Source organism: Bubalus bubalis, chromosome 5 (genome assembly GCF_019923935.1).
Source record: "Bubalus bubalis isolate 160015118507 breed Murrah chromosome 5, NDDB_SH_1, whole genome shotgun sequence".
Taxonomy (NCBI): Eukaryota; Metazoa; Chordata; class Mammalia; order Artiodactyla; family Bovidae; genus Bubalus; species Bubalus bubalis.
This window is the reverse complement of record NC_059161.1, coordinates 118,361,863-118,383,452: the sequence shown is the minus strand read 5'-3', so window position 1 is coordinate 118,383,452 and position 21,590 is coordinate 118,361,863. Positions and strand designations below refer to the sequence as shown.

General features: G+C 45.0%; 1 pseudogene; it reads left to right on the top strand.

The window, feature by feature from the left end:
- Positions 1-10,469: 10,469 nt before the first annotated feature.
- Positions 10,470-20,077, top strand: LOC123465817 (annotated as a pseudogene).
- The last annotated feature ends 1,513 nt before the right edge of the window (positions 20,078-21,590 follow it).

The following is a 21,590-nucleotide window of genomic DNA, read 5'->3' as shown; positions in this document are numbered from 1 at the left end:
CGATACTGGATGCTTGGGGCTGGTGCACAGGGACGACCCAGAGGGATGGTATGGGGAGAGAGGAGGGTTCAGGATGGGGAATACATGTATACCTGTGGCAGATTCATTTTGATATTTGGCAAAACTAATACAATTATGTAAAGTTTAAAAATAAAATAAAATAAAATAAAAAAGAAGAGGTGGCAAGAATACACAGAAGAACTGTACAAAAAGATCTTCATGATCCAGATAACCACAATGGTGTGATCCCTCACCTAGAGCCAGACATCCTGGAATGTGAAGTGAAGTGGGCCTTAGGAAACATTACTATGAGCAAAGCTAGTCCAGGTGATGGAGTTTCTGCTGAGCTGTTTCAAGTCATAGAAGAAGATTCTGTCAAAGTGCTGCATTCAATATGCCAGCGAATCTAGAAAACTCAGCAGTGGCCACAGGACTGGAAAGGTCAGTTTTCATTCCAATCCCAAGGGCAATGGCAAAGAATGTTCAAACTACCACACAATTGCACTAACTCACATGCTAGCAAAGTAATACTCAAAATTCTCCAAGCCAGACTTCAACAGTATGTGAACCATGAATTCCAGATGTTCAAGTTGGATTTAGAAAATGCAGAGGAACCAGAGATCAAATTGCCAACATCCATTGGATCATTGAAAAAGCAAGAGAGTTGTAGAAAAACATCTACTTTTACTTTATTGACTACCTCAAAGCCTTTGACTGTGTGGATCACTATAAACTGTGGAAAATTCTGAAAGAGATGGGCATACCAGACCACCTGACCTGCCTCCTGAAAAATCCGTTTGCAGGTCAAGATTAGAACTGGACATGGAACAATAGACTGGTTCCAAATATGAAAAGGAGTACATCAAGGCTGTATATTTTCAAACTGCTTATTTAACTTATGTGCAGAGTACATCATGTGAAATGCCAGGGTGGATTAAGCACAAACTGGAATAAAGACTGCCAGGAGAAATATCAATAACCTCATATATGCAGATGACACTACCCTTGTGTCTGAAAGTGAAGAAAAACAAAAGAGCCTCTTGAATGAAAGTGAAAGAGGAGAGTGAAACAGTTGGATAAAGCCACATGGTGGGGACAGCTTCAAGATGCTGTAGGAACACTTGGGAGGGGAACCTAAATCAGTCCTGATCTCAGGAGGTTGCCTGAAGAAGGGGACAATCCTATATCAGTCTCCTCAAAAATAGGCCATGGTTCCAAGTTTCATGTAAAAGAGATTTATTTCGAAGTTCCTCCCAGAAGGAAATCCAGTGGTTAGGAGTCCATCTGCTGGGTGCTTGGAATATGCATCGGAGATCTGGTTGAGGAAGATTCCAGATGCTGCAGGCAAATTAAGCCAGTGGGCCACAATTACTGAGCCTGTGTGTCCTAGTATCTGTGATGTGCAACATGAGAAAACACCGGAATGAAACGCCCAAGCACAGCAACTACAGGGTAGCTCCTGTCACTGCTAATAGAGAAGACTTGAGCAGTGAAGACCCAGTGCAGCCAAAACTTTTTTTTTAATTTCTGCAAAAGAAACCAGTGAGGTCACAGGGGAAGGAGGACAGGAAAAAGGATGAAACCAGCCCTGGTCTGATTTCTTGCAAGTCTTGAAGAGGGAAGCTGCAGCCTGTTCCCACAAGGAACTCTGAAACATAAGTTGTGCTCCAAGCCAAGGCTAGGGAGCTGATATTTCATATTCCCTCCAACACCTACCTCTCATTCTTCAACTAACACCTAGCTCATGTCTACAGGCCATTGTATTAGATCCTCTAAAGACAAATCAAAGATGACACTATAAGCAAAAGGATACCAAAGCTCAGCAAAATGCAATCTCAGATAATGTCAAGATTTCTACACCCACTCTGCCCTCTGCAGCATCATATTTGGAAACCTGTGAGTCTAAAGAGCCCCACGGGTCTCTAGAGGTCATCTTTTTTTTTTAAGTGGCTTTAATTTATATAGGAGTACAGTTGATTTACTGTATTGTGTTAGTATTAATTTTATGGGGAATTGACTCCATTCTACATACACATGCATCCATTCTTTTTTAGATTCTTTTCCCATATCTGTTATAGAATATTGAGTAGAATTTCTGTGCTATATAGTAGGTCCTTGTTGATTACCTATTTTATATGTAGTGGTGTGTTTATATTAATCTCAAACTCTCAATTTATCACTCTCCCACCTTCCACTTTGCTAATTATAATTCTGTTCTTGAAGGAGGGAAGTGAAGTCAGTGTCTATGGACTCTTTAATGGATCAGGCTCTGTGCTTGTGAGAGTGGAGTGGCTTGGGAAGGTAAGCATGAGAGAGAATCATTTGAGATGATGCTAAATGTTAAGAAGGAACCAGCCATGCAGAAAGCCAGGAGAAGAACATTCTAGATGCAGGAAATAGCCACTGCAAAGGCCCAAGGTAACAAAGCTTAATAAATGACTACCCTTCCACCTGCAATCTTCCTTCCACACTTGGAAGATGGTCACAGCTCACCCACCGGCACCTCATTACATACTTCAGTTGTGAGTTACCAGCAATGCACCATCTCATCCTCCCCAGAAGGGAGACTGGGGCTGTCACAGGGCTGCTGGACTCAGGATTGTGTACACAAACTGGTTATCACCAGGGGAATCAGGTGCCAGGGTCACCACCAGTGACTCTATGTGTGCTTGTCCTCAGGGGTGGAAATTCCAGGGAACTGATAGAGCCAAGAAACAAGGAATTGCTCTTGTCTCATCTTGCCCTGCGTGATCCTGCGGCCCCCTGACCACACTGCTCTCTGCCCAAAATCTCTTTCCTCTATTCCTTCTCCAAAGGTGGCCTGTGACTAACATTAGCAACTGACCCTGAAGCCTGGTGGCTGGTATATAACTCACAATCGTCAGACCCAGCAAAGCCCAGCCTTGAATTTTGTCTCTTTTTACCCAACCAGATCCATAAATCAAAGTCCCCAAAGAACATGACTGGTTCACCCCTTTTCAAAGCCTTCAAAGCGCCAAGGTCTTTTTTCAGCATCAAAGAGGGAACACATCCCTTAAATCCAGGTTAGCCGCAGCCCCCTGAATCTCACTCAGCCAAAGGTTCCCTGAGGAAGGAGGAAGACACTGCATCTAAGCTGCCAGAAGTCTGAGAAGAAAATGTTCCTTGATGTGAACCCAGGTCGATTTGACCCAGTTTCCCAAAGGTCTGTGTTGTGTGAATGAGGAGCCAGAGCTCTGGGGCTGCTGAGCTGGGAGTCAGTCAGGCACCACCTGTGTGACAGCTTCCAAGGGCCACTCCAGCTGGGGCTGCCCCCACTGTGCCTGGAACCCAGCAGAACCAGCTCTAAGTAGTGCTTTCCTGCTTCTACAAGAAGGCATGTCTGATGATAGAATCAGAGCCAGATTTGTGGGTCAAGGGAAAAGGAACTTTCACTCTGGTGCCTGCAGACCTCTGAGAATGGCCCAGCCATGGATACAATTGATGATATTTCCCTTCCTGGAGCTCTCTCTCCCACCCTGAGAACCAGAGGACCTGAGTCCCAGCACTTCCCCATCCCACCTAGAGCATTAAGGTGAGTAATACACCCCAGGGTTTGGTTTCCCAGCTCTTGAATGAGGGAGACTGGACTTGCTCCAGACTGAAGTTCAATGTCAATCAGTGAACAAGTGGCTCAGAGGTGCATGTCACCGAGGATGCTGAGGCTGCATCTGGTATGCAGGGGGGCGTGACTGCTTGGTGATGTCCACGGATCCAGAGCTCAGAACAGGGAGTGGTAGACCACTTGGACACAGCTGCTGTGACATGGAGGACCCTAGAGGCCTTGCCCCCCGGAATTTTCTGCCACTTGGGTCCTGTGGGATGAGATCAGGTAGTTATAAGTCAGAAGTTATCAAATGGGAAGGTTGTAGATTTCAGCAGAAACTCAACGTTGGGCCGATGAATCATCTCCCTAAAAGAATTATGGAAATAAGATGCAAGAAGACTCTTGGATAAATTTCATAGTATTTTAAATAGTTTTTTGAATAGGTCATCTTTTGGATGACCTTCCATGTTGCTGACTGCCTGGGGATGATGCCCACAGTAAGAGTGGAATCAAAGGGCCCCTGGGGGGAGGCTGTCCCTCTCCCTGTGACTCATTAGCAGTGAGTACAGCTCTATCCCCTCCATGTCTGGAGCAGGAATTCAAGCAGGAAGGAAGTGTCCTCCAGCAAGTTTAACCGGAAGACCCAGGTAAGTCTTGCCCTTTGGTAGGAACCATTTTTTTCCCAGTGCTTCTTCCTTCATATGTCCTGAGCAACCTGCCCACCTCTTGGTGACTAGGTTGTGAACTCCTCCACCCTTCCCTTCAATCTATCCCCACAGCCCCACTTTGGCTTCCTCCCTACCCAGGCCCTGCCTATCACCTGCTGCTGCTGCTGCTAAGTCACATCAGTCGTGTCCAACTCTGTGAGACCCCATAGACTGCAGCCCAACAGGCTCCTCTGTCCCTGGGATTCTCCAGGCAAGAATACTGGAGTGGGTTGCCATTTCCTTCTCCAATGCATGAACGTGAAAAGTGAAAGTGAAGTCTCTCAATCGTGTCTGACTCTTAGCAACCCCATGGATTATAGCCTACCAGGCTCCTCCGTCCATGGGATTCTCCAGAAAAGAGTACTGGAGTGGGTTGCCATTGCCTTCTCCGTGCCTATCACCTGCAGATAGCACTAAAGAAGAGAAAACCAGGGAGGGGGTCGTCCAGTTAATTCTTTCTAATAATGACCACATTCCTTCTTTCTCCAGACCCTGTCCTGAATCATCAATATTTCCAGCTGGATAACTAAGCAGCTTAACACAGGAGTAGAGATGCAGATAGTGGTGGGGGTAGAGTTGTTAAGGTGTGGTGGGCAGTTTTCAGATGACAGGAGAAGACCTGGAATAATGAGCATGTGTTTCTCCAACCACTGTCTCACTGGGGACCTGCCTGAATACGCTACCTTGAGCTCCACAGTGTATCACTAAAGACAGAAACTTCAAAATGGATTTCATAAATTTCTTATTACAAAATAGTTTCAAAGATAACAAATACAAGAAAGAATAGTGTCATGAACCCTGTATTTCATCATTTGGCATCAATAACTACAAAGCTACTCTTAGTCCCACAGATTGTCATAGACTGGAGACTATGCAAGATCAAGGTGGTGGGCAGTTGGGTTCCTGGTGAAGATATTCTTGACTTGCATCAGTTCTCTTCTTACTATGTTCTCACATGTGGTGTCGGAGGGGAAGGAGGAAGAGGGAGAAGAGAGAAAAAGAGGTAGAGGCTAATCCAATCATGGGGTCCCCACCATTTAAACCCCATGTCAACTTAGTGCCTCCTAAAGGCAATACCTCCTAATACCATCACATCAAGATTTAAGGATCAGAATTTGGGGGTGGACACAATTCAATCCATTGCAGCTATGCAAATCTGCTTTTAAATCAAGACAGACCCTCATTTAATTTCCTGTTTTTACTTTTTATTCATTTTTCCTGAAGTATTTTAGGGAAGAGATGACCATTTCACAAAATATACATAATGAGTATTTGTGGGAAAATGCTATTATGTACAAAATACAGTATTTTGTTCCAAAGAAAATAAACATCTCATATTGATAGCTTATGGTGAACGATGTCAGATTTGTGATCTCTGAAGAAGAAGATTTAGCTTTAGGACCAGGGATCAAGCTTGATCATTCAAGGGCTTTTGTGTAAGAGAGTTTTTTAAAATAAGTAAGAGACAGGGAAAGTTTCTGACACAGACATCAAAAGGGGGACAGAGAGTGCACCACTTGCTAGTCTTCAGCAAGGGAATTATATACTTTTTTAATTTAGTGATTACAATAAATTAAAAGAATGTCTCAAGGTTGTAAAAATTTTACCAGACCCACTCCCACAATTTACATTTAGGATAATAGGATTAGGACTTAATAGAAAGATCCTACCAGACCCACTCCCATAATATACATTCTAAGATAGCAAGTGAAGAAGGCAATGGCACCCCACTCCAGTACTCTTGCCTGGAAAATCCCATGGACAGAGGAGCCCGGTAGGCTGCAGTCCATGGGTCACTAAGAGTTGGAAACGACTGAACAACTTCACATTCACTTTTCGCTTTCACACATTGGAGAAGGAAATGGCAACCCACTCCAGTGTTCTTGCCTGGAGAATCCCAGAGATGGGGGAGCCTGGTGGGCTGCTGTCTATGGGGTCGCACAGAGTCAGACATGACTGAAGCGACTTAGCAGCAGTAGCAGCAGCAGCAAGATAGCAAGATTAGTCAGAATCAGGAAGGAGAAACAGTCCTCAAGCAGGACACATTCAGTTCATTTCAGTTGAGTTCAGCCACTTAGTCATGTCCAACTCTTTGTTACCCCCACGGACTGTAGCACACCAGGCCTCCCTGTCCATCACCAACTTCTGGAGTTTACTCAAACTCCTGCCCATTGAGTTGGTGATGCCATCCAACCATCTTATCCTGTGTTGTCCCCTTCTCATCCCAACTTCAATTTTTCCCGGCATCAGAATCTTTTCAGATGAGTCATTTCTTCACATCAGGTGGCCAAAGTATTGAAGCTTCAGCTTCAGCATCAGTCCTTCCAATGAATGTTCATGATTGACTTCCTTTAGGACTGACTGGTTTGATCACCTTGTAGTTCAAGGGACTCTCAAGAATCTACTCCAACACCACAGTTCAAAAGCACCAATTCATTGGTGCTCAGCCTTCTTTATGGTACAACTCTTACATCCATACATGACTACTGGAAAAACCATAGCTTTAACTATGTGGACCTTTGTGGCAAAGTAACGTCTCTGCCTTTTAATATGCTATCTAGGTTTGTCATAGCTTTTCTTCCAAGAAGCAAGTGTTTTTTAATTACATGGATGCAGTCACCATCTGCAGTGATTTTGGAGCCCAAGAAAAGAAAGTCTGTCACTGTTTCCATCGTTTCCCCATCTATTAGCCATGAACTGATGGGACCAGATACCATGATCTTAGCTTTTTGAATGCTGAGTTTTAAGCCATTGTTTTCACTCTCTGCTTTCACCTTCATCAAGTGGCTCTTTAGTTCCTCTTCACTTTCTGCCATAAGAGTGATGTCATCTGCATATCTGAGCTTATTGATATTATTCCCTGAAGTCTCGATACCACCTTTTTCTTCATCCAGCCCAGCATATTGTGTTGTATTCTGCATATAAGTTAAATAAGCAGGGTGACAATATACTGCCTTGATGTACTCCTTTCCTATTTAGAACCAATCCATTGTTCCACATCCAACTGTACTGTTGCTTGACCTGCCTACAGGTTTTTCAGGGGCAGTTAAGTAGGTCTGTTATTTCATTATCTTTAAGAATTTTCCTGTTTGTTGTGATACACATGTTCAAAGGTTTAGTGTAGTCAGTGAAGAAGTGGGTATTTTTCCAGAATTCTCTTGTTTTTTCTATGACCCAACGGATGTTGGCAACTGGATATCTGGTTCCTCTGCCTTTTCTAGATCCAGCTTGAACATCTGGAATTTCTCAGTTCAAGTGCTGTTGAAGCCTAGCTTGGAGGATTTTGAGCATTACTTTGCTAACATGTGAAATGAGCAATTGTGCAATAGTTTGAAGATTCTTTGGCAGTGCCTTTCTTTGGGACTGGAATGAAAACTGACCTTTCTAGTCCTGTGGCCACTGCTGAGTTTTCCAAATTTGCTGGCATATTGAGTGAAGCACTTTTACAGCATCATCTTTTAGGATTTGAAATAACTCAGCTGGGATTCCATTACCTCCATTATCTTTGGTAGTTCCTAAGGCCCACTTGACTTCACACTCCAGGATGTCTGATCTATCAGTCAGTTCAATTCAGTTCAGTCACTCAGTTGTGTCCTATTCTTTGCAATCCCATGAATCGCAGCACACCAGGCCTCCCTGTTGATCACCAACTCCCGGAGTTCACTCAAACTCCTGTACATCGAGTCAGTGATGCCATCCAACCATCTCATCCTCTGTCATCCCCTTCTCCCACCCCCAATCCCTCCCAGCATCAGGGTCTTTTCTAATGAGTCAGCTCTTTGCATCAGATAGCCAAAGTATTGGAGTTTCAGCTTCAGCATCAGTCCTTCCAATGAACACCCAGGACTGATCTCCTTTAAGATGGACTGGTTGGATCTCCTTCCAGTCCAAGGGACTCTCAAGAGTCTTCTCCAACACGACAGTTCAAAAGCATCAATTCTTCGGTGCTCAGCTTTCTTCACAGTCCAACTCTGACATTCATACATGACCACTGGAAAACCATAGCCTTGACTAGATGGACCTTTGTTGGCAAAGTAATGTCTCTGCTTTTAAATATGCTGTCTAGGTTGGTCATGACTTTCCTTCCAAGGAGTAAGCATGTTTTAATTTCATGGCTGCAATCAACATCTGCAGTGATTTTTGAGCCCAAATAAATAAATTCTGATACTGTTTCCACTGTTTCCCCATCTATTTCCCATGAAGTGATGGGACCAGATGCCATGATCTTAGTTTTCTGAATGTTGAGCTTTAAGGCAACTTTTTCACTCTCCTCTTTCACTTTCATCAAGAGGCTTTTTAGTTCCTCTTCAATTTCTGCCATAAGGGTGGTGTCATCTGCATGTCTGAGGTTATTGATATTTCTCCCAGCAATCTTGATTCCAGCTTGTGCTTCTTCCAGCCCCACATTTCTCATGATGTACTCTGCATATAAATTAAATAAGCAAGGAAAAGGTTACCATCTCACAAAATATAGATAACCACAATGTATTTTGTTCCAAATAAAATTAACATCTAATATCCAGTCCATGTTCAAATTTCCCTGATTCTCTAAAAACAGATGTCTTTTCACAGTTTATTGAAAGAATGTACTCATATGTTTCACTTTTAAGTTGTTCTCTTTTAAGACTAAATAACTGTCTCTCTCCCAATTTTAAAGCCATTTATTTGTTAAAAAACTGGGAGGAAGTGGCATGATTTGTCTTATAGAATGTCCCAAGTATTGGGTTAGAGCAGGGATCCACAACACTGGCACCAGGATCAATACCATTCCTTGATCTATGTAGAACCAGGTTGCAGAGCAGGAGGTGAGCAGCAGGCCAGTGAGTGAGGCTTCCTCTGGATTTACAGCTGCTCCCCATCGCTCTCCCATCACCCAGAGATGGGACAGTCTTGTTTTAGGAAAAGAAGATCTGGGCTCCCACAAATTCTGCATTATGATGATCTGTATAATTATTTCATTACATATCCCAATGTAATAATAAAATAAATAAAGTGCACAATAAGTGAAATATCCTTCAATCATCCCAAAATCATCTCCCTATGAAAAAATTGTCTTCCAGGAAACCAGCCCCTTGTGACAAAAGTTGGGGGAGTGTAGATTTAGGAGGATTGCTTCTCTGTAGCTTTATCTGTGTTTTTCCCTGGAGACTGGCAGGTAGATCTACACTTGAGTTCAAAAATTTTTATTGGGGTATTTCATATGCAGATATATATTTCTTATGGTGCTACTTAAAAAGTCTCACTATTTCTAGTTGCCTCACTTTGAGAGATGCTGAAATGCAGTGGATCCTGATGTTGCCAGCTTCATGCATCCATTATATACTCCCCTTTTTACTTCCACTTATGGTTTCAGCATCCATTGATGACCTTTGCCCAGATCCATTGTTTCATGAGGATGCTGCAAAATAGTGCTTTCCTGTTTATACCACTCTTTCTGTTTTAATTTCTGGAATTCTTCAATAAAAATAAGATTCCTTAAACTGTTTGTGGTTACATGGAATCTGCTACATACCAAAAAAAATGGCATAAACATTGATGATTATTTTCCTTTCTCAGCTCTCAGAATGGTGTTAGTGCCCTAGAAATCTGTCACAATGACAAATGAGATGTTGTCTATTAGTATTTTGAATTTCTGACTTTTTATATATTTAATTTGTTCTAATTAATGGATGTAATGCTAAAATTATCCCAGTTTTGGCTTCTGCATATGGATTCCTAAGCTTTTCTTAGACCCACTACCTAAAACCACTCATATGTCCCTGGGCTGCCTCTGAAGTCTACACTTTTCCTTTTGACCTCTTTGCCTCCTAGAAATCAGCTCTCAAACAAAGACAGCAAACCATACCTCATGAAGTAGCTAGGCAGACCACATGAGATCATGAATGTCTAGCATGGCCCCTCGTATTCACTTTTATGGTGTCCTTAGCAGTTATTTTCTCCAAGTTGGCAAGTTTCTCCATGCCTTAGATGTCCAAGCACTTCACTTTGGTTTTCAAGCCAAGCCTCAAGGAAGAAATCACAGTAGAATTCTCTGAATTCTGAGAATTTTCTAAGACCAAGGTCAGGGATGGAGATAAAAATTTTATCGAGAGCTCTGTATTTTTATCAGATCCATTAGTGCCCTAAGCGGAAAATTAGGGCAGGTTAGAGCACATATAACTAGAAGCTCCTGGTCACCACTGCATGCTAAGGAACTAAAGCTTCCCTAAGTACTTGGTGCCAGGAAAGAAGCATGAAGTGGCTTGTGCTCCTCGGGCTGGTGGCCCTCTCAGAGTGCATAGTCATGTAAGTATGGGGACTGTAAGTGGCATCATCTTCCTTTCTGGGTTAGAAAGAAATGGAATATTTCCCTGATAGTCTTAAAGTTCAACTCTTACTTATTGATAAGTACCTTTCTACAGGTACATATCCTTGCTTCTTTAGCCTTAGGCTTTCCAGGTGGTGCTATTGGTAAATGACCCACGTGCAAATATAGGAGATGTAAGAGATGCAGGTTTGATCCCTGGGTCGGGAAGATCCCCTGGAGAAGGACATGGCAACCCACTCCAATATTTTTGCCTGGAGAATCCCATGGGCAGAGGAGCCTGGCAGGCTGTGGTCCATAGGGTCATATAGAGTTGGACACGACTGAAGCAGCTTAGCACGCATGCATGCACCTTGCTAGAGAAACTGTGGGTCCCAAGGGTCGAGGTGTAGGTTTGCATGGTTGCATAACTCTTGGGACCCCATCATGTGGTGACCTGTTGAAAATGGAAGACCTTGCAATTGTTTAGTGCACAACCTGTACAAATGTATGTGTGGTCCTGTGGAATAGCATTTTTCTACATTTTGTTCTAGGTGTCCTCTCTGTTCTCTCTCTACTTCAGTGTGTATATGTCTATGTCTGCATCTCTGTATCTCTCTAATTTATCTCTCCATCTCCTTGGAAGTCTCTGTGAGTGCAGATTTCTCCGGGTTGTTTTCTCTTCTTTTAATTTTTCAGTTTTGACTCATTCTTGCTTCTTTAGCCTCTTAATTTCCCTAACTTGTTTCCTATCTCCTGGATTCTTCTCTCAACCCTCTGTTCCATTTCTATTTGGAGAAAGATTGGGAGAGCTACTTCTACGCTGTTTTACATCTGAAAAACAGTGTGACCACAGCCAAGTGACAAACTCCTTGAATTTCAGATTCTTTCCCCATAAAATTAGGATAATGATCCCCTTCTACAACCTTCTTCCCTGAGCTTCCTTGAGAACAATACAGTGGGATAGCAATAGCAATACTAACGGCTGTCATTGTTGAGATTTACTATATATCAGATACATTATATCCATCACTTCACTTATGTCCCAAATTTTCTATATGGAGGATGGGAATCATTATATTCCACCGTTTTATCCAGGGGTAAGCTGAGAATCCAAATGGTCTTACCCAATGTTACACAACTGAACCTGTATTCAAACCTACGCCCTTGCCATGGTATTTGCATGGCATTCTGATAATAAGGTGACACTCATAAAAACGCTTGGAAAATACACAGTGTGTTACAATGACAGTTATACCTTAACACAGACAGCTAATTGTATCTTCTCCTTTGTTTCTTTTCCTAATCCTTGGTGAAAGTTTGCCTCTAAAGAAAATGAAGACCTTGCGAGAAACCCTGAGGGAAAAAAACTTGCTGAACAATTTCCTGGAGGAACAAACTTACAGACTGTCCAATAGTGACTCCAAAACAGCCACTCACCCACTGAGGAACTATCTGGATGTGAGTTTGTTGGGAGAATGGCTCTCCACAGCGTCCCCTGGTGCTCTGGCCTAGCACTGTGGTTCTTCTGGAGGTAGCATGTGGGATGTTGGGGCTGGGACTCCTGCAGGAGTCAGAAACACTGGGGCACAGGGACCCCGTTCCAGAGGAGAAGGCATTGTCATCCTCAACTCTTGGTCTGTGTTGACTGAGCCCAGCAACGACCAGGGGACAGGTAAACGTCCATTTCTGTGTCAAAGATGTGTCATAAGTTTGAGGGAGATTGTCTCTTCTGAACTAAGTGAGCCACTCAGTTACAGATGAAGGGTGAGCCATCTCCAGTCAAAAGACAAAGCCAACTGCAAAGCAAGAGTGAACCTCCAGGCAGAAGAATTCAGCTTCCACAGATGCAAGAATCACAGCACTAAAAAGTTACTGAATCCCTATTCCATGTAAGGCATGAGAATCTAACACTGTGGTCATTGTTATCAGATTAGAAGAAAAGGGCACATTTTGTCTTCAAGGTTGTGCAGGTTCGCCTGAGAGATAGGCAAAGAGTAAATATATGTGAAATGCAAGGATCACCTGTGTGGTGTTGATTGGATGTGGTCTGAGTTTAGAGGGAGTGGCTGGGATTGATCAAGGAGGACCTGGAGAAGGAAGTGCTCAGGCTGGGTTAGAAGAGGAGACTAGAGAGATCCTCAAATGAAGGCACCAAGACTTACTTCCCTGCACGCCCAATGCTTATGACTCTGGGTTCAAATGCAGGAGATACTTTTTCAACTCCTGGTCATAGAGTGAATATCCCACGTACTGCGTAACACAGGAAAAAATATCAAATTCAGGCACCTCTGAGAACAAAGGCTATGGGCTCAATGGTGGTTGGAAAGTGATCTCAGGAGACATGTGATACCCAGCGGGAGGCAGCAGTGTGGGAATCGAGGGGAGCCAGATCTGCACTAACCCGCCCCTCCTGGTCCCCACAGACTGCCTACGTGGGTAACATCACCATTGGAACACCCCCTCAGGAATTCCGGGTCATCTTTGACACAGGCTCAGCTGACTTGTGGGCACCTTCCATCAGCTGTGTCAGTCCAGCCTGTAGTGAGTACAAACACCCTTCATCCCATGCATCTTTTACTTGCCCTGAACTCCCTTCTCCACCCTTGGCACCTGACTGACACTCATCTCTTGGGTTTGCAGGAACACACATCACCTTCAATCATCAAAATTCTTCCACCTTTGAGGAAACAGGCCAGCCTATCACCATCTACTATGGATCCTGGATAATTTGGGGATTTCTTGGCTCTGACACCGTTAGGGTAACGTGGAAACAAAAGCTGAGTCAGGACTGACTATGGAGTGACCACTGCTTACAAAATAGATATAGGACAAGCTGGCAGGACCATCCTACCCTAACTCCCATAGATACTGGCCATCTTAACTGCAGGATGCTGTCCCTGGGGAGACAGTCTCTGTAGTGACACACAAACAAATGGATTAGCTAACTCAGAGAGGGGCTTGGGCTGTGGACTTGCAGCTCCTCTGCCCATGAGCAGCTCAGGGTTCATTTTGCTGGGAGCCAGAAGAGGGGGGAAAAAAGCAGCGACTTTTATATTCTCAGACTGTGCTGGACACTGCCATGGTAATAACTTGCTTAAACCTGCAACAACCCCACACAGCAGGTGCATTAATTAGCTAATGATACAGATGAGGATACACTGGCTTCCCCAGTGGCTCAGAGGTTAAAGCATCTGCCAGCAATGTAGGAGGACCTGGGTTCGATCCCTGGGTTGGGAAGATCCCCTGGAGAAGGAAATGGCAACCCACTCCAGTATTCTTGCCTGGAGAATCCCATGGATGGAGGAACCTGGTGGGCTACAGTCCACGGGGTCGCAAAGAGTTGGACATGACTGAGCAACTTCACAGATGAGGAAACTGAGGTGCAGACAGCAAGGGCCTTGCTGAGGTCACACGTGTGGTAAGCGATGGAGCTGGGCTGGATTGGTGAAGCTGGTGGTGGGTGTTTGGGGAAAGGATCAGGGGACCCTGGGGGAAATCAAGCACTTCAGATATCCAGAGTGGATAAGAAGGAGGACTGAGATGTAGGGGGGCCTAATAAGTATGTTCTCAATGTATGGGGCCTTTGGGAGTCTAATAAAACCTATAGCCTCCCTACCGCAAAGTACCTGAGTAGTTCGCCTCTCTCTCTTACTCTCTCTCTCATACACACTCACACAAACACACAGATACCCCAAAAGGGTATTTCCCAGGCAGTAATTTCATTAGAACCCTGCCAGCAACATTGTATAATGGACTTCTGTCTTTCTGGGCAGATGCAGAACCCAAAATACATTACCATCAATTCAGTCCATTTCTCTCATCAGTTCATAGAGACACCAGAGAAGGCTCTCCTGCTCTTTACTCATTCTGTCCATAAGGGGACAGCATTGGATCCTGGCCTGACTCTTGATTGCCCCACCTGTACGGAAGCCATGAGGCCAGTTTGATTCATTCAGAAGGTGTTTTTCAGAGGGGCAGATGTTGTAAAATGCACAGACCCACCTAAATGGAACCCAAATTCCCATCCAGTCTCGGTCTAACCATCTGAGGTCTACCTAGAACATAGAAAGACCTCAGTTCTTCTCTGCAGAGCTACTGCAATCTCTTCCTCAGCCCAAGCCTAGACCCACTTGCTGCTGCTGCTGCTAAGTCGCTTCAGTCGTGTCCGACTCTGTGCGACCCCATAGACAGCAGCCCACCAGGCTCCCCCGTCCTTGGGATTCTCCAGGCAAGAACACTGGAGTGGGTTGCCATTTCCTTCTCCAGTGCATGAAAGTGAAAAGCGAAAGTCAAGTCACTCAGTCATATCTGACTCTTAGCGACCCCATGGACAGCAGCCTACCAGGCTTCTCCATCCATAGGATTTTCCAGGCAAAAGTACTGGAGTGGAGTGCCATAGACCCACTTAACAAACGTTTATATGGGAACACTCTTCTCACCCACAGATCGGGAACCTTGTTAGCCTTAAACAGTCATTTGGCCTAAGCCAGGAGGAATACGGGTTTGATGGTGCACCCTTTGATGGTGTCCCGGGCTTGGCCTTCCAAAGGTGCCATCCCCATCTTTGACAACTTGTGGTCGCAAGGTGCCTTTTCTGAGCCTGTCTTTGCCTTCTACTTGAGCAAGTAAGTCTGAGCTGGACAAGCCTGCTCCAAATTAGTTGTAAGATGCTTTCAGTTGCATGAAAATTATGCAACAATTGATACAAAAGTATCCTGAGAGATAATCTAACCCAAGATAACTATGGCCCCAGGGCCCCACCTGGCTTCACCTCTGGCTTTTATAATAAAGTTCTATTAGAACACAACCATGCTCCTGGGCGCAAGGGCTGGTGCTTGGTGTAGGGGGTGAGCGAAAAGGAAGACTAATACAAGGTATCAAGATATGAGTTGTAAGAAAAGACAACAGGATTTGCTGATGAATTTGACATGGAAGGGAAGAGAGGGAAGGTGGAAATCTTTCCCTTCTCACTAACATTTCACTGAGCACCCAGGACCAGCTACACAAAGAAAGGTGGGACCCAAAACAAAAGTGTCAGGCTCCTTTTTCAACAAGTATTGGGAATTTCAAGACAGGGAGAGCAGAGGTGGGGGCCCTGCTGAGTGTGGGGCCCAATGGACAGCACAGGTCATGGGCCAGTGAAGCCAACCCTGGGTGACTTGAATCCACACCCTAGTGCTTCAGGCCTTGATTTTTCTGAAAAAAATACAGGCTGGACAAGGGGAAAGACAAAACCCTTCAGCACACTGACCTCTGAGGGTATCGCTAAGCACTCAGGTCACAGGAGATCCAGGGCCTCTTCTAAAGACTGAATGGATAGAGCCTTGCCAGGTGGCCAGGCTTCTAACCTCCTTTGTGCCACTCATTAGCCAGCAACCAACCTCAGTCTGGTTCTCAATTGCTCCTAGCCTCGAATTCTGCATCTGTAGATGGGGACCTTATTAGGGCCTTGATGAGTAGACAAGCACAGCTCTCAGACAGAATCTCCTCCAAGGATCTCCCCCTCTCCTCTCTCTACAGATACAAAATGCAGGGCAGTGCAGTGATATTTGGTGGGGTGGACCACCACTACTACAAGGGAGAACTCAGCTGGGTACCAGTCCCAACCTCGCCACTGGCTGATAAGCATGAACCAGTAAGCCTCTCCCTCTAAGGGTCACCACAAGTGATGCTCCCACAGCTGTACACAGACACAGGCAGACACACAAATCCACTCCCAGACACAGGCAACAGACATACACACCAACACTATGACACAGACAGACACAAGGCACTTGTGCAAACATACAAGCTGGCACATATAAACATGAATAGCCAGCCAGAGACACACAAGTACACGCACAGAGCCACATATGAACACACACATAAACAAACACAGAAACACATAAATACACAAACCACCCACGGGTTAATAATCACCCCAGGCCTCCTGACCAGGGCTCTGAACAGGGTCCATCACAGGGTCCAGAGAGGCCTGTGCAGCTGCGGGAGGACTGCACCCCTGAGTGTGAGGTGGGGAGCATGGTTATAGGACTTTACAGTGTGGTGAAAAGAGGATCAGGGAGAATTACCTCAGCCTGAACAGAGCTGTGATAAGATGACCCACTGTCCAGGGCTACAAGGGACCAAGGAAGTTCTCAGCAAGATAAATGTCAGTTTAAAAACAGGGAAAGTCCTGAAGAAATGGGGAAAACTGGTCTCCTTAGGGAGAAGCTAGCCAGCAGTGGAGAGAGGTTGGCCACAGTCTTGGGACTCAAAAATGACTCATTAAAAAGAGACACCCCACATCCCTGGCACACAGTGGGGCAGGGGCTATAACTGAGAGAATCAGGAAGGTAGGATCCAGGAGTGGTTTGATAAGAAGAGGCAATAATTGATGAGATTCTGTGTTTGACCCTCAGATAAAAGCTTACCTGTCCTTTGAGGTTCTGTGTCTAGTCAGATATCGCCTGGTCAGGGTCTCAGTGTCTGAGCCCAGTGAGGGGATGCTGCTCAGAGACACCCTCTCCCAGGGCAGCCAGTCTCTCCCACCCCTATGAGAATCTGCTGCCACAGGGACCTCCATCTTCACAGTGTGTTTGTCCCATTGTTGGTGAGATATCAGATATACCTCTCTGGACGGTCTTCATTATTTTCACAGTCTTCATTCACTCATTCAACAGACAAGCATTTTGCATTCACTGTGTGCCAAGCAATTTAGGGAGGCAATGAGAATAAAGCTCACCCTCACATCTAAGAAGGTAAATGTACAAGAAATGACACACACACAGAGGGAATTGTCACTTTGGTACATGCTAGACATGAGGAAGTGTCTACAGAGAGTGACCAAGACAGGAGACTGATATACACCGGGAGAAAGATTTCCCTGAAACCATGACAGTTAAGCTGAAATCTGGAAAATGAGGAGAAATTAGCTAGTCAAAGGGGAGGGGACACTTCCAGCAAGGAAGCCCAGCATGTGGCAAGGTATAAAAGAGCCAAGGTACAAAAGGTGTATTCAAGTACTGCTCAAGGATGTCAAGGAAGTTGCTGTGATCAAAGCAAAAGAAAAGTCAGGGCAAGAGATGACTCACTGTTCTAGAGACAGTCAGGGAGGGGGCAGCTGTGAGGGAGGGGGCTCACAGTCCCTCAAGGAGGGAGCCTTCCACTTGACCCTGAGGCCCGCTTTGTCTACTGTCTCAGCATCAGCATGAATGGGAATATTGTTGCTTGTTCTCATGGATGTCAAGCCTTTGTGGACACTGGGACATCATTGATCTATGGCCCAACAGACCTAGTCACCAACATCAACAAGCTCATGAACGCCAGGCTTGAGAATTCTGAGGTGAAGTGTCATGCCACAAGGTCACTCCCAGTCTCCCCACATGATAAGGATTCTCTGGCCCAACCTCTCTCCTTCTCTCTAACAGTATGCAGTTTCATGTGATGCCGTCAAGACCCTGCCTCCTGTCATCTTCAACATCAATGGCATTGACTATCCACTGCCCCCTCAAGCCTACATCATCAAGGTGAGGGGCCATCCCTAAGGGTTGGTTCTCTAAATTGGGGTTTGCAGGAACCCTTGGGCTACTGCTGGGAGGAGGGCATGCTCCTCAGGCCAAGCCACAACTTGCAGATGCTGCTGAAAACCCTATGGCTGGGCCAGCACCTCCCACAAAATCAACCACTTGAGAGTAGAAGACAGTCTGGGACATCCATCCTCCTGAAATAAACATGGAGACACCACTCCGTGATGGCATGGTGGGAGTCACAAGGAGAGGGGAACACTAAGGGCCTCTGCCCTCATAGATCTTCAGTTCTACTAGAGCCCTCAGATGCAGAAATACAGAAAGTCAGCTCTAGGGATCCCTAAAATAGGACATGTGACAAGGGGGGTTGGCTGGTGGCAGTCCCTGTGTGTGCTCCCACCATAATGATTAACAGTCTCCCTTTCCTTCTTGAAATTAACCCGGTTACAATAAATTACATGGCTACCTTAGACCTCGGCTGCAACTTCCCCTTGCTAAGTCCCAGTTTCCCCTGTGAGTCGGGCTACCCGACCCCTCTGTGGGGAGGTTGGATGCTAAGGTGATTAAAGGATTCACAGTGACTGCTCAGCCCTGACACAGGGTGGAGGCCTCATGTCAGCTCCCTGTGGGAGTTCAGAGCAGGCTGTTGGGCTCAAAGAAGGCTTTGAGGAAGAGAGGGAATTGCAGTAATTCTGAAACCCCTGACTCATGGCACCATAGGGAGGCCTGCTTGGGTCTAGGCAAATCTACCCTGGGTTCCATGCAAATGGCACCCCGTGGTGCTCTGCAAAGGGACCCTGGGACTTATTAGGGGTGTTGAGGGCTATAGACCGACGGGTTGGGATGGAGACCAGAATAACTCACCCAGCCAAGCCTGGAGTGGCCAAACGCTGAGTGTGGGTCCAAAGAGGCTTCTCAGAGGGTCTGAGCGAAGTCTTAAAGAACATGTTGTGAGCACTGCTTTGAATGTATTTAACATGCATAACCAACAGTGAGCTACTGTATAGCACAGGCAACACTGCTCAACATAAGGTGGCAGCCTGGATGGAAAGGGTGTCTTTGGGACAAGGATACATGTATATGTATGACTGAGTCCCTTTAATGTCCACCTAAAACTTCAAATACTGTTAATCAGCTATACTCCAAAACAAAATTAAAAGTTTAAAAAAAGAGCTGGTTTTGGGGACCCAGGAGATGAACAGGCATTCTCTGCAGAGAAAACAAGGAGCAGGAGTCAGAAGGAAAGAAACAGAGAGTGGGAGGAGAACCAAGGGACACTCTTGTTCTTTCCTAAAAAAACTGTATTGCAGTATAGCTGATCTTCAGTGTTGCCTTAAGTTATGCTGCACAGCTAAGTGATTTAGCTGTACATATTTAAATATATTTTTATTAGTTAATCAGTAAATATTGAATATAGTTCCTTGCACTATAAGTAGGACTTTGTTACTTTTCTGTATATTATTTTGCATCTGATAACTCCAAACTTCCAATCCTCCCCTCCCCACACTCCCGAATATGTCAGTCACACGACTTGGCCCTTTTTGGTTTTGGATGAACCCTCATATCCCCAGCTGCTGAGAAAATCACCTGATACTTACCAAAAAAAGGAAATAAAATGAAGAAGTGTGTCAGGTCTGGATATTGAGGAGGGAGTAGCAGGTAAGCGCACAGGCTGACTGGTGTGTGTCTCTAACTCCCGCAGGATAAAAACTCCTGCATTAGTGTCTTTCAAGGGGGCCTAGAAAATATCTCTCCAGACAACTGGCTCTTGGGTGACGTCTTTCTGAGGCAGTACTTTGCAGTTTTTGATCAAAAAAATGAAAGGATTGGCCTGGCTCTGGCAGTGTAAATGCTTGGACTGTTTCAGGAATTAAGCAGGCCACTCCTAACACACACTCGCTCACACTAGGGCACTCCTGCCCAGCGATGCTGGTGAACTGTGTTTGGTGCTCTGCAAACTCTATTCTCAGTAAAGAATAAAATGTTTCACTCTTAATGGTGCTAAAACAAATGGGTGCCTCTTTTTGGGTCTGGGAGGTGCATTATAATCAGGAAGGATCTAGAACCAAGTCTGAACCACTAGGGAGAGGAGCTCAACTCCAACTGGTTTCAAGGAAAGGGGAGACTTTTCATAAGAACACTGGAGATCTTGTACGTAGGAACCAGAGCAGATAGAAAGATCTCAGTGACTGGACCCAAGAAATCAGAAGTCATCAGTTCTCTCTTTCTCACCCTCGCTCTTTCCCCTCTCTCCTTTGTATGTCTAGCCTGACAGCTTTCTTCCTTAAGGCTCCTACACCTAGTGAGGGAGTCCAGAGCTACATGCCTTAGGGTTTTTATCCCTAAGGCGTCTAACCCATAAGGAAAGAAGCTCAGAGTCTTGAGGGTTCAAGGGAGTGCTCTGACTAGTCCACCTCAGATCACATGTCCGTATGGTATCTCCAATTTTCTTGAAGAGATGTCTTGTCTTTGCAATTCTATTGTTTTTCTCTATTTCTTGCACTGTTCACTTAAGAAGGCTTTCTTATCCCTCCTTGCTCTTCTCTGGAAGTCTGCATTCCTTTGATTTTAACTTTCTCTTTTGTGTTTGCTTTCACTTCTCTTCTTTTCTCTGCTATTTGTAGCCATCCTCAGATAACCACTTTGCCTTCTTGCATTTCTGTTTCTTGGAGATGGTTTGATCACCACCTTCTGTACAATGTTACAAACCTCCATCATTAGTTCTTCAGGCACCCTGTCTACCAGATTTAATCCCTTGAATCTATTTGTCACCTCTGCTGTATAATCATAAGGGGTTTGATTTAGGTGATACATGAATGGTCTAGTTGTTTTCCCTCCTTTCTTCATTTTAAGCCTGGATATGGCTTGCTTCTGCCTACACAATTAGTGGCAGGTCACCACCCTCCGTCCCTGGTAGGAGCAGAGCAAAACCACACAATTTGGGATCTGATATCCTGAGTTTGCACTTTGGCTCCTCATATCCCTAGTTGTGTGAGCTTGATCAAGTCCCTTAACCTCAGTTTCCTCATCAGGAAAGTGGGCCTCATGATGATAATTCCAACTTGGAGATTGTATATGTGCCTGGGAGGAGCAAGTAGCCCTGAGAAGGCTTTTTGAATTCCTGAGTCTGGAGCAAATGTGAATTATTCTGCCTCTTCAGGTGGCAATCTTCTGTTTAGAGACAACTCTCACCATGCTTAGGGCTCAATATGAGTCAAGCAAAATGACGTTTGTTTCTGAACCATGACAGGGAACTCTCACTGAGCAGCACTTCTTTTTCCTGGATCCACCAGGAGCTAAAGAGCTGGCTTCACTTACTTCCCTCCTCACACTTATAAGCCAACCTTTCCTTTCCAAACACTTCTCTCCTAAAATCACACTGCAAGGAGAGTTGTAAAGGCTTTTGGTCTCTTGTCAGTTCCCCACATCTCCTAGGTAGCACAGGAAGCTGTTACTATGGCAACCTGCACAGTCCAATCTCAACCTGTTAAATGGAACTGTCCCCATTCGGGCCCTCATGTCTA